Below are 13,801 nucleotides of genomic sequence, written 5' to 3'. Positions count from 1 at the left end.
AGGTCCAGTAAATTTTGCTTTTGGGGGTAACATGACCCCCTATAGCCCCTGGGGAAGAATCTGTATATCATGAAGTTTTTCCATTATGTATATATAATGTTTGTTATTGGGAAGTATACAGACATTTTTTCGGGGGGAGGAGGAATTTTCTGCTTGGGGTATTTCCCACGGGGAGAATTTTTCATGGGGAGGGAGGCTTTGGAGGTGAGCTTTTCATGAAAATTTTATCCTGCGGGATTGGTCAGAATTCCTAGACGAAATTCTTTTTTCTTTTAGTTTTATTTTCTCTTTGGTGACTCAATTTTACATAAGTAGATGTTAAGGGGAATTGTTCAGGGGAAATTTTTTACAGGCTTAGAATTGACTAGAGTATCTTTCCGTAGGGGGAGGATTTTAAACGGGAGAAATTCTCCATGGAAAGTTTTCAGCGGAATAAATTATCCAGGGGAAATTTTCTGCAGGAACAACTTTCTATAAAGGGATTGGGGGGGGGGTATAATTGCGGTAAAACTTTTCAAGTAGGAGGGGATTTCCATCACGAATCAGAAATAGTCAGAAATTAAATTTTTCCAAACGAAAGTGCGCTAAGAAAAATTATTCACCGGAATCGACCACAAGAAATTTTCGAGGGGAATTTTCAGCTAGAATAGAATTATCTGGGTGAGAGGAAATTTTCCTGGTTTGGGGTATTTTACGTGGGATGAACTCTCCATGGAGGGATCTTTCGTGGGGAAAAGCAATTTTCCATGAAGGGGGAGCAGGGTTTTCTGGCATTATTGAAAAAAGACCAGAAATTAAACAAAAAGCATTTTTTTCTAAAGTAAGGAGCAACATAAAAACTTAATAATATAAGTAGAGTGAAAAGGTGTTAACAGCTTAACAGTACTTGTTACTGTGTTTACAGAAAGTGTAAAATAGGAGAATGTGAACAAGCCTAATATCTGTATATAAGTACCTTTTTTCCACCTCCTTCTTAGTCATTTCCAATAAACGAGGATACCTACCTCAACCACCACCAAATGTAGAACAAACTAAATACAAGTGACAGCTTTATAAATTGATTGGTAGGCCAAATACACTGTAAACTGTCACATAAACGCTTTGACAAAAGCTTAAATTAGTCCAAGAAATCACACTTTCTAGGGTCATTTCTGTAGGTAACAATATTATCGGAATATTTTACGTTAGTAACGTAGGTCCATACCATACAAAAAGGTCAAACAACAAACTGAAATTTCAATATACGAAGAGAGAAGCTCGAGATAGAACATGGCATCAGAGGTGTTCTTAGATGAATAACTCAAGTAATTTCTAAGTTAACGAAGTCCTTAATTTCGAATTTTTGCGGGTAGCGCAGAAAAGAAAATTTCTACTTTAGGGACATTTGTATACAAAGGTGTGTTTAAGTTTTTTTTTTCTCTTAGATGTTTTTACTTTACTCTGTTTAGTCTTTGGTGTCTTAAGAAAATTCATCAAAACGGCATCCTAACTTAAGTCGAACAATCCATACCATATACCATATATTGGCGATAAAACTTTGAGCAAAGACCACACCTGCCTCTCCTTCAAACAACCAATAGCCATAGCTATTTCCATACGACAAATACTATTCTTATAAACAAAAATCAAATAAAAAAAAACAAGTTTTTTTAACTGAAAGTAAGGAGCGACATTAAAACTTAAAGCAAACAGAAATTACTTCGTATATGAAAGGGGCTGTTTCCCCATCAACACCCCGCTCTTTACGCTAAAGTTTGACTCTTTCTCTCGACTCTTCTTTTTAAAACAGTCAAAAATTGCAAATCAACCCCCGTGCAAATCAACCCAAATTAAGCGAACCCTGGTTCAACTGAACCCACGTGGAACTCAACTCCATTTAATTAAACCCTGACTCAACTGAACCCTCGTCCAACTAAAGTCCTGAGTAAATCTCTTTTACTCAACCCCCTGTTTATCTCAAACATGATGCAACTCCACCCCTATTTAAATCAAGCCTTGCTTGATTCAACTCAACCCAAGGCCTAAGAGTAAGTTTTAGCTAGCGTTGATTAGAAGCTCAAAGTTTGCTTCTCGCTTCGTTCGCGGTTTTAACTTATAATACCCATTTGGGTAGCGCCAGAATTTTTTCCAAATCAGGGGCGTAATATGCCATGGGGTAAGGGGTCAACTGCACCCTCCAGAACTCAAGTTTGTCCCCCCCTCATATCTCATTTTACCCCCCCCCCTCCCAGCTGAAATTTAGTTTCTGCAAAAAAAATCTATTCAAAAACCTAAATAAACCTAAATAAGTCAAGTATTCAGAGAAACAGGTCAGTTTTCTTAAGTATACCTTGGCCTTTATGGTAATATTTGGATCATTTTTCAGTTTTCACTTTCATTTTTACTTGACTTGGCAAAATTGGTTCCAACTTTACTCCTCCACCCCCCCAGGATTTTGACGAAACTACGCCACTGTTCCAAATTTAAAGGAACTTTCAGGAATGGGTTTATCATCAAAACCATGGCCTTGTTAAGTATTTTTCGGTTTTGTTGGACCATATAAGCTTTTCAATTAGCGTTCGGGTAAGGATTGGCCAAGGGCCTGTGATTTTCTATCCGATTCTCTAAGCTCTGTCAGTTTGACTTATGAAAATTACGTAAAAGCATATTGTTTGAGTCATTCCATATAGGATCAACCAGGAAATGAAACCTGCTTTTTTGGGATGGGGGGTATAAACATTAATTCTGAGAATCTCGGATGGCTACCCATTTCACTGCCCCTACGATGTTTAGTGCTCGAGTAAGGATTTTCCAAGGGCCTCTGATTTTATACCCGATTCCCTAAGCTCTGTCAGTTTGACCTTTGAAATGACACCCGCTTTTTTAGTATGGGGGATATAAACACTAATTCTGAGAGTCTCAAATGGCTACCCATTTTACCGCCCTTACGATGTCCCAGTGAACCGCTATTGCTGGAGAAAAAAAAGAAAAAGCAGACATGTACTGGTATCAAGCATATTTTTGTAATTCCCAAGAAGTTGTTTTGTAAGTAATTTTAGCGTTGAAATAAAAGTAAATAGTATATACCATTAACGAATCAGCTTTGTATTTGAGAGAATTCTAGTTTTACTTGGTAGTGTTTTCAAAACTCTTTTTTTTTCTAATTTCAAAGGTGACTGGGAGGGGACGTATTAAAGAGGAGGATTTTCAACACCAGTTTAAGGGTTTCCGATCATGGTTGATTTCAATTGATTTCAGACACCTTTTATGGTTTTAAGCCTTTGCAATCCAGATACGACAGAAAAATGGCATTTTGTGCCATAGGGCATTTTATGATGGTGCTGTCATGACGAAACTATAAGAAGCACTTAAATGTAAATATTTGCTTTCAAATGACATTAAACAGCTCTCTATAATATCCTAGTCCCCTATTGGGACCAAAGAGATAAAACAGAAAGGGAGACTTATCAGTGTTTCCAGATCTTTTTGAACATTCCCATACACTTTTTTCTGGAATAAGCTTTTCCCATTAAGATAAATTTAAATAATAGGTATTATTCCTGAATCAGTATTAATGGCAAGTTTTTCTTTCAATGAGGGTTCAGCTGCACGGGCATTAAGTTAACCGAGGGTTGAGTTTCATCAGGGTTCAGTTAAACAAGGTTTGTGTTGCACGAGGGTTCAGTTAAACGAGGTTGAGTTGCACGAGGGTTCAGTTGAATGGAGTTCAGTTACACGGGGGCTGAATTGCAAAAGGGTTCAGCTGCACGAGGGCTCAGTTACACGAGGGTTGAGTTGTAAGAGGGTTGAGCTACACGGGGGTTGAGTTAAAGTGGGTTCAGTTTCACCTGAGGCCAGCTGCACGAGGTTTCAGTTACATGGACCCAGTTGAAAGGGTTTTAGTTACACGAAAGTTCAGTTGCAATGGATCAGCTGTGGGATGATACTCCCTTATTGTTGCAAAAAATGTTTTAAAAGCATCAAAGCATTCTTGTTGCAAAATACTTATTGTTAAGCTTCATTGTACTAAACTTATTAGCCTCATATCTCATGAATAAAATTGTACCGTTTGATGTTTAAGTGCGCATCAGCTATTATGAAGGAGAGGCAGTGAGTTATGTAGGTGGGAGTTGGGGTTTGAGTAAACCCCTCAAAGAATGTATTTTAATGCCGAAATATCCCAACTCTCATTAAGCCTACAGATAAATATAGAGTGAGTTTGGGGCAGGGGGAAATGATATCTAGTTCTATTTAATTCCTGGAAAACTTTTTGGTCTATACCTTTCTTTTGGTTCTAGCAAGGGGGGGAGTAATAGTGCCCCTCCCATCAGGGCGATATTTCTCTATATAGCATAAAATATAACATTTACACACCTAACGACACAGAGGTAAAAAAGGTGAGATGGGCATCAAGTGCCTCGCAATGAAATTTCTTGGGGGGGGGGCGGTAAGTGCTACCAGGGCCTTTATTTTCATCAATTTAGAATGGTGATATTTCCCTTTCCAAATTTAAACACTGTGTTTTAATGTTTTATATATATATATATATGTATATATATATATATATATATATATATATATATATATATATATATATATATATAAGTATTTAAACATCAAAAATCCCTATTTTAAAGGTCACGATGGCCTTAGCCACATAGAAGATAGAAAGTCACACTGAATTTCGTCCGTATATCAGTATGATCAAATAGTTTAACTAGTTCTTTCCAGTATTCTTGATTGGTATGGGGATATTTTTTTCGTGATAATTAAATCAGAGGGCTTTAACTTCACAGCAATTAGGGATTCATTTGAGAATTTGTCATTGAAGATCTTGGCCGTTTTAAAAGGCTTAACTTTTCTTTTTTTTTCTTTTTTTTTGCTTGAAACATTGAAAAACAGTGAATTATTGCCAATATCAAACAGTTCGTGGTAACGAACTGTAGTAAGGAGCGACCCAGCTCAATAGTAACCAAAACTCTAAAAATGGAATTTTTATACCAATAGCTACATCAAAAGAATTATATTTTAATGCTGATTTTACATATATAAGTTTCATCAAGTTTAGTCTTACCCATCAAAAGTTACGAGCCTGAAAAAATTTACCTTATTTTAGAGAACAGGGGGAAACACCCCCTAAAAGTCTTTGGATGTTAACGAAAATCACACCATCAGATTCAGCGTATCAGAAAACCCTATTGTAGAAGTTTCAAGCTCCTATCTAAAAAAAAATGTGGAATTTTGTATTTTTGCCAGAAGGCAGATCACGGATGCGTGTTTTTTTTCCCAGGGGTGATCTTATCAGATTCAGATTATCAGATTATCAGATTCAGCGTATCAGAGAACCTTATTGTAGAAGTTTCAAGCTCCTATCTACAAAAATGTGGAATTTTGCATTTTTTGCCAGAAGACAGATCACGGATGCAAGTTTATTTGTTTTTTTTTGTTTGTTTTTTTTCCCAGGGGTGATTGTATCGACGGAGTGGTCCTAGAATGTCGCAAGATGACTCATTCTAACGGAAATTAAAAGTTCTAGTGCTCTTTTTAAGTGACCAAAAAAATTGGAGGGCACCTAGGCCCCCTCCCACGCTAATTGTTTTCCCAAAGTCAACGGATCAAAATTCTGAGATAGCCATTTTATTCAACGTAGTCAAAAAACCTTATAACTATGTATTCTGGGACGACTTACTCCCCCACAGTCCCCATGGGAGGAGCTACAGGTTACAAACTTTGACCAGTGCTTACATATGGTAATGGTTATTTGGAAGTGTAAAGACGTTTTCAGGGGGATTTTTCTGTTGGGGGAGGGGTTGAGAAGAGGGAGATATGTTGGGGGAACTTTCCATCAAAGAATTTGTCATGGGGGAAGAAAATTTCCATGAAGGGAGCGCAGGATTTTCTAGCATTATTAAAAAAAAAACAATGAAAAAATAAATATGAAAAAGTTTTTTCAACTGGAAGTAAGGAGCAGCATTAAAACTTAAAACGAACAGAAATTATTACGCATATGAGGGGCTCACCTCCTTCTAATACCTCGCTCTTTACGCTAACGTACTTTTAGTAATTTCAACTATTTATTCTACGGCTTTTGTGATTCAGGGGTCATTCTTAATGAATTGGGACAAAATTTAAGCTTTAGTGTAAAGAGCGAGGTACTGATGAGGGGTTAAACCCCTTCATATATGTAATGAAAACATGAGAATACAAAAGTTCGTTACGTAAGCTAATTTATAAGTTAATTATATCTGTACGTAATCCCAGTGTACCCAATTGTTCAGTTTGGGACGGGGGTCAGCGGCGTGACTCTGTAAGCTTAGCCAGAGTTGACCCAGCTCTAAATGGGTACCTGGAGAAATCTGGGTAAGGTAAACAGGAAGGGTGTTCGAAAGCACAGGATGGTTCGCCCCCAACCCCCCGGTGCACTTCCTGGCTGAAGGAACAAGAAAGGGAGATCAGCACCGCCGGTAGGGACTGTAAAGTATAATGCCGTATCCTTTTTTTTATATCTTTTGCGAATAAAAACATTCGTAAAAAATTCAAAGTTCTAGTTGCCTTTTTAAGTAACCAAGAAATCAGAGGGTAGCTAGGCTTCCTCCCCCGCTCCTTTTTTTTCTCAAAATCATTCGATCAAAACTATGAGAAGGCCATTTAGCCAAAAAATAAAAATGCAAATTTCGTTTTAATTATTCCTCTGCGGAGAGCCAAAATAAAAACATTCATTGATTCAAAAACGTTCAGAAATTATATATAAAAAAAGCAAAAAAGTTTTTTTTAACTGAAAGTAAGGAGCGACATTAAAACTTAAAACGAGCAGAAATTATTTCGTTTCTGAAAGGGGCTGCTTCCTCATCAACACCCCGTTCTTCACGCTAAAGTTTTTTACTGTTTTAAAAAGTAGAGTTGAGAGAAAGAGTCAAACTTTAGCGTAAAGAGCGGGGCGTTGATGAGGAAGCAGCCCCTTTCATATACGAAGTAATTTCTGTTCGTTTTAAGTTTTAATGTCGCTCCTTACTTTCAGTTAAAAAAAACTTGTTTTTTTTTATTTTATACTAAACAATCTACTTTAGTTAGTTCCTTCCAGTAGTTGATTTGAAAAGAAATTCCACAAAAGAAGCTTTTTCTAAGAAAAGTTAAGAGCTTCATTAAGCCAAATATGAGCAGAAATGAAGTTAAATATCTTCCAAGTGTAAAACTACCAAAAATCAATATCAATAAATAAATGAAACTCAAAACGAACAGAAATTACAATAAATAGCCGAGTCAAACTCAAAACGAGAAAAAATAACATGAATAGGGCTGACATCCCCCATGCCTTTTCTAGACCAGAACATAATTTTCTCTTTACTGAAATGCAAATTACTGAAGTGCTTGTACTAGTAGTATTAGGATGCAAATATTTCCTTTCGGTTGGTTCAACATCCAACACAACAACCCCTGTTAGTTTCAACTTCACACACCAAACTCTTCCTAAGATACTGCTGTTACGCACTTTTGACAACCTGCATAAAGACAGTGTTTTGTGATTAAGTTCAAATCCCCCTCCCCCAAAAAAACTTTAAAAATTTTACCTTTTTACCCTTAGGCATAGTTGTAGTAGTATTGGTGTTGCTGCTATTAGTACTAATTGTAATAGCAGTAGTCATAGTAGTCGCAGCAGTATTAACGTATTGCCTTTTGGTCAGTTGAACATCCCCCTCATCAGGTCCCAGAAGTTTCAGCTTAATACGATTAGCCAATGCTATGACATTGCTGATATGTCCTTTTAATAACTTCTTTGCTCATATACTTCTTGAAATTTTCATCTCAATGCTCGTAGCCTTACAAGAAGTTGCAATGGAAGTAGTAATATTAGCAGTAGTAGTAATAGTAGTAGCGTGCACATATTACCTTTTAGTCAGATTCCCCTTTAAGCATTCTCTGAAAGATCCAAACTTAATACCCAAATCCATTCTTGAGATGCGCTCTTTTGACATTGTACGTGCACATAGCATCTTTTGATATGGTTCAAATTTCCTCAAAATTGTAAACGGAGTAGTGTGGTAGTAGTATTGGTAGCATGCAATTATTGCCTTTTTGATCATCTCCCTTATCATTTCCGTAAAGTTCCAAATTAATGTACCCACTCTTTCCTGAGTTACTCCATTTTGACAATCCGTATGTACATAGCTTGTTGTCATTTAGTTCAACATTGACTGACAGGCTCGCCTGAATTCCCCTCATCTTTTTGGAAGGCAAAGTTCAAAATACATACGTTTGTCAATAACATATACTGTATTTAAACAATGAATGCCCTGAGGACTGTGGGGAGGTTGACATCCCCAAAGACATAATTACTGGATCTTTCAACAATGCTGAACAAAATAGCTTCTTAAAATTTTGATCGGATGGGGTTTGGGGATTGATGGGCGTGGGGGGATGTCTGCCCTCTATTCACTTTTGACTCTTAAAAAGGGCAGTAGAACTTCCAATTTCCAATCAAATAAGCCTCGTCCGTTGCTAAGTTTGTACGATCATTCTTTCCATAAAAACCTCATATGCCCCTGGGCATAACTTACAATCCTTGCCCCTGGGTTCTTTTCACCCTGAAAACATCGTTATGTGCTCTTTGACTATTGTGAAAAAAGTGGCTATCTCACAATCTCAATCGGAAGCGTTTGGGGAAAAGAGGATGTTAGAAGGGGGGCTAGTTGCTCTCTATCACCTTTGACTTTTAAAAGAGAACTAGAACTGTACATTTACCCTTGCCCCAGACTCTAAGGGGTTGTGTCAACCCCTGATACCTTGTTATGCTATCTTTGTACTTTTTTTGAATAAATGGCAATCTCAAAATTTCTATCAGACGCATTTCGGAAAAATACAACGCGTGGGGGGTAGCTGCCCTCTGATCAATTTGAATCTTACAAAGAGTACTAGAACTTCTGACTACCTGTCCAAGGAGTCCCTCCGAAGTTTATACGAGCACCCTTTCTATAAAAACCTTATATGCCCCCAGGGCACAACTTACAACCCTTGCCCTCTAGGCTTACGGGGGGGTTTCTATTCTCAAAGACAGAATTGCTGGACCTTTAAATAACGCTGAACATAATGGATATCTCAAATTTGATTGGATATCTTTGGGGAAATGATGGGCGTGAGAGGGGGCTGATTGCCCTCCAATCACTTTTGACAGTTAAAAAGGGCACTAGCTCTTTTAAATGCCAATCGAATGAGCCCCTTTTTAAGTTTCTAGAAAACTCCTTTTATACTAAGTGCCCTGGTCTTAAGAAAAAAGCAATTCAATGTGCCCATGTCGCTTTTTACTTAGGCAGTGCTCTTGCGCTGCCTTTGATCTTGATTAGTTTGGGATTTTTGGATTCATTGTGGAATGTGTTGTTGAAGGTCTTGGCCCCAGACAAGCTAAACTTGTCTCTATAACGCCGCTTTCCATAAACCTGAAAAATTGGAAAGTTTGTTAACGGTACTAAAAATGTTGTTAAGGTCTTGTTCAACAAAACTATTGGTCATTGGAAATGTTTCCTAAGTGTTCAAATTTTGTTGGAAATTTTATTACTATTCCAACATTTTGAATTTTAAGCCAAAAACTGAAAAAGGCGAACACTACAAATCAATTTACAATTATTGATGCACTCAATTTAACCAAAAATCAGGGATGGGTTTTATGGGGGATAGTAGCTGACATCATATCTTGGTTAGGGATGATTTGGAGAACAACTTAAAATTTAATTCAAAAGTAAAGTTTCTTTAAAGTAAGGAGCAAAACTGAAACTTCAAACAAAAATAAATTATTTCGCTTATGAGGGGCCTCCTCATCAGTCCCTTACTTTTTACGATGAGGTTTGACTTTTTGTCCCAAATCCTTAAGAACGACTACTCAAACACAAAGGCCGTTGAATTGGAATAAGAAGTATTTTTAAATCATAAAAACTTTACTTACCATTAAAGAATACACGATAACCAAAACGAACAGAAATTAAATAAACAGCCATAGGAAACAAATATACAATAAGTTCTAACATAAATGAATAAATAAATATTAAAACGTTAAAGCTTAGATTGAATCTGCAAATCAAGCTTTAATCAAACAAAAATCACTTCAAGCAAGAAATTCGCTACTGTCCGTATAAATCCTTTTGTGTTATTTGCGTATTATCAAACAGTTCGTGGTAACGAACTGTAGTAAGGAGCGACCCGGCTCAATAGTAACCAAAAGTCTAAAAAATGGAATTTTGGTACCAATAGCTACATCAAAAGAATCGCATTTTAATGCTGATTTTAAATATATAAGTTAATTTAAACATGAAGTTTAATCTTACCCATCAAAAGTTACGAGCCTGAGAAAATTTGCGTTATTTTAGAAAATAGAGGGAAACACCCCCTAAAAGTCATAGAATCTTAACGAAAATCACACCATCAGATTCAGCGTATCAGAGAACATTACTGTAGAAGTTTCAAGCTCCTATCTACAAAAATGTGGAAATTATATTTTTTGCCAGAAGGCAGATCACGGATGCGTGTTTATTTGTTTTTTTTGTTTTTTGTTTTTTTTTCCCAGGGGTGATCGTATCGACCCAGTTATCCTAGAATGTTTCGAGAGGGCTCATTCTAACGGAAATGAAAAGTTCTAGTGCCCTTTTTAAGCGACCAGAAAAATTGGAGGGCACCTAGGCCCCCTCCCACGCTAATTATTTTCCCAAAGTCAACGGATCAAAATTTTGAGATAGCCATTTTATTCAGCGTAGTCGAAATACCTTATAACTATGTCTTTGGGGACGACTTACTCCCCCACAGTCCCCGTGGGAGGGGTTACAAGTTCAAAACTTTGACCAGTGCTTACATATAGTAATGGTTATTGGGAAGTGTACAGGCGTTTTCAGGAGAATTTTTTGGTTGGAGGCAGGGGTTGAGAAGAGGGGAATATGCTGGGGGAACTTTCCATCGGGGAATTTGTCATGGGGAAGAAAATTTCCATGAAGGGAGCGCAGGATTTACTAGCATTACTTAAAAAACAAACAATCAAAAAGTTTTTTTTCAGCTGGAAGTAAGCAGTAGCATTAAAATTTAAAATGAATAGAAATTATTACCCATATGAGGGGCACACCTCCTCTTAATACCTCGCTCTTTACGCCAAAGTATTTTTAGTAATTTCAACTATTTATTCTTCGGCTTTAGTGATTCAGGGGTCATTCTTAATGAATTGGGACAAAATTTAAGCTTTAGTGTAAAGAGCGAGGTACTGACGTGGGGACGAACCCCCTCATATATGTAATAAAAACATAAGAATACACAAGTTCTTTAAGTAAGCTAATTTATAAGTTACGTATATCTTTTACTTATAAAAAGATTCGTAAAAAATTAAAAGTTCTAGTTGCCTTTTTAATTAACCGAAAATCGGAGGGCAACTAGGCTTCCTCCCCCGCTTTTTTTTCTCAAAACCATTCAATCAAAATTATGAGAAAGCCATTTAGCCAAAAAAAAAAATAAATATACAAACTTCGTTTTAATTATTCCTCTGCGGAGAGCCAAAATCAAAACATGCATTGATTCAAAAACGTTCAGAAATTAAATAAAAAAAAACAAGTTTTTTTTAAATGAAAGTAAGGAGTGACATTAAAACTTAAAACGAACAGAGATTACTCCGTATATAAAAGGGGCTTTTCCGTCTCAACGCCCCGCTCTTTACGCTAAAGTTTTTTACTGTTTTAAAATGTAGAGTTAAGAGAAAGAGTCAAACTTTAGCGTAAAGAGCGGGGCGTTGAGAAGGAAAAGCCCCTTTCATATACGGAGTAATTTCTGTTCGTTTTAAGTTTTAATGTCGCTCCTTACTTTCATTTAAAAAACTTGTTTTTTTATTTAATTAAAAACTGAATGCGTCGTGAACAGTCGTTGGAAAGAACTAATAAAATTAAATTGAATATAACGATTTTAACTGCTGAAATCTCAGCAATTTAAGATTTTATTTAACAATTTTATTTTTATTTTCAGTGTTGCAAATGTAAAGGAAAATATTTGTAATATAATTCATTTTCAACATGAAAGTTTTTTTAACATCAAAATTTCATCAAAGTACCAAACATTAAAGTGATGCTTTTTTTCAAAATTAAAGTTTCAAAATTCAACATTCCCTTCAACATTCCTTGAAAGTAGGCTCAGATAGATGTGGTAGCTTTCGAAGCATGCCCCCTTTTCCCAATAACCAGCCTTGTATATAAACAATGCACAACTTATATAACATGCAACCCTTGCCTCAGGGGCTTTGGGGGTCAAGACATCCCCGGAGGTATAGTTTTTTGACTTTTGACTATTTTGAACAAGATAGCTACTCCAAACTTTTGGTCAGATATTTTTGGAGATATCTCAATTTTAAAACGGACAAATTGGACCATCTTACCCCGGAGGTTATGGGGGTATTGCATACCTCCAAAAATGGCATAGTTACTAGGCTTTTTGAAGCAGAAGTGTGTGGGTGCTTTTTGGCACTTGGGATGTTTTTTTTTTTTTTATGTGATGGACTATAGCTCGTATATATGGCGCCAGAATTTTTAGTTCACTGCCAAATGAGTCTTTTCCCACTTTTTTACGCTTTTGGTAAATTGAATGCGATGTGTCTTGTGAGTCACTTGTTTTCTTTTTTTACAAGAAAATCTGTTATAGCTGAAGCTTTTTTATGACTCCATTTTTAAATTTGTTTTTTGTTATGAAGCGGACATTTTGATTTTTTAAACCGAATACGCCTAAACCATTATTATCTATGAAATAATGCCTTCTAAAAGAAAAAAAAAGAAATCACCCTCTTGAACTTTAGCAGGGGAAATGCAATAGGGCAACTTTTATTCAATTAAACTTTTCTTTGAACCTCAAATGAACCAAAATATGTGAAAAAAAAAAAAAAAAAAAACGGTGAACCAAGGAAATCTTTGGTGTTTTTTTTTTTTTTTTATTCATTCACTGTTAAAGAAATATTAAAATTTTTAAAGCAAAAAAACGTTCATCAGTGTTACTGCCACTGGAATACAACTGTGACTAAAGGAAAGCAACGGCTTCTATTCAAAAATTCGGTGTCAACGGTATCAATGGTAACAAGAGTATCAATGGTATATCCTATTGGTCACCAAAAAACACCACTGACTAAAGAAGAACAACGGCTCAAAATTTTAGGAAAACGAAACATATAATAAACATCTTAACGTTTTTTCTGGAAATTTAGCAAAACGAAAACACCCAAAATAATGATGATTTCGTTGATAATAACGTTAAAAAATAACACAACATCATACCGCAATCAAAATCAACAGGTTTTCCGATGAAAAAGACTTACTACGGACACACCCCGTAAATCAGTTATTCAACTATAGAACTATTAATTATAATAGTTCTATAGTTAAAACCGTTTAATTGCGTAATAAAAATAAACAAGCCAACCCGACACGCCCTTAGAGTCATTGCTCTCCCGATCCTACCAAGATTTCGGACTTGGAAATGCAAAAGATAGTGAAGAACGTGTATAATGAAACCCAAAGGGATGTTATGCAGTAAGGAAGAAGCAAACTTTAAGCAAAAAGCTCATTTCTAGTACTGAGTTCTAAGCAAAGGGAGATGACTGAAAACGTAAGACAGTCTTTAAACACGATTATTATATCATAAAAGGAGGGTACTGTAGCTGAAATTTGCGTCAATTCAAAACGGAACGCACCCATAAGGGCTGGGTGCCCACCCCTTCCCGAAACGCTGAGTTCTTTTAATTTTTGGGCAATTTTTATTCAAATCATTAAGAATTTTTTTGCTATTTGGCCCTCAATTTTCTTATATTATTGCCCGCTCCCTA

The 13,801-nt window shown here is 36.2% G+C and overlaps 1 protein-coding gene across 2 annotated transcripts in view; it reads right to left on the bottom strand.

Annotated features, from left to right (window-relative positions):
• LOC136043922 (cyclic AMP response element-binding protein A-like) overlaps positions 1 to 13,801 on the bottom strand; it is a 294,352-nt gene that overhangs the window by 91,077 nt on the left and 189,474 nt on the right. The window lies entirely within an intron of this gene.

The sequence above is a fragment of the Artemia franciscana genome, chromosome 2, assembly GCF_032884065.1.
Source record: "Artemia franciscana chromosome 2, ASM3288406v1, whole genome shotgun sequence".
NCBI classification, from domain to species: domain Eukaryota; kingdom Metazoa; phylum Arthropoda; class Branchiopoda; order Anostraca; family Artemiidae; genus Artemia; species Artemia franciscana.
This window is presented reverse-complemented; position numbering and strand designations above follow the sequence as displayed.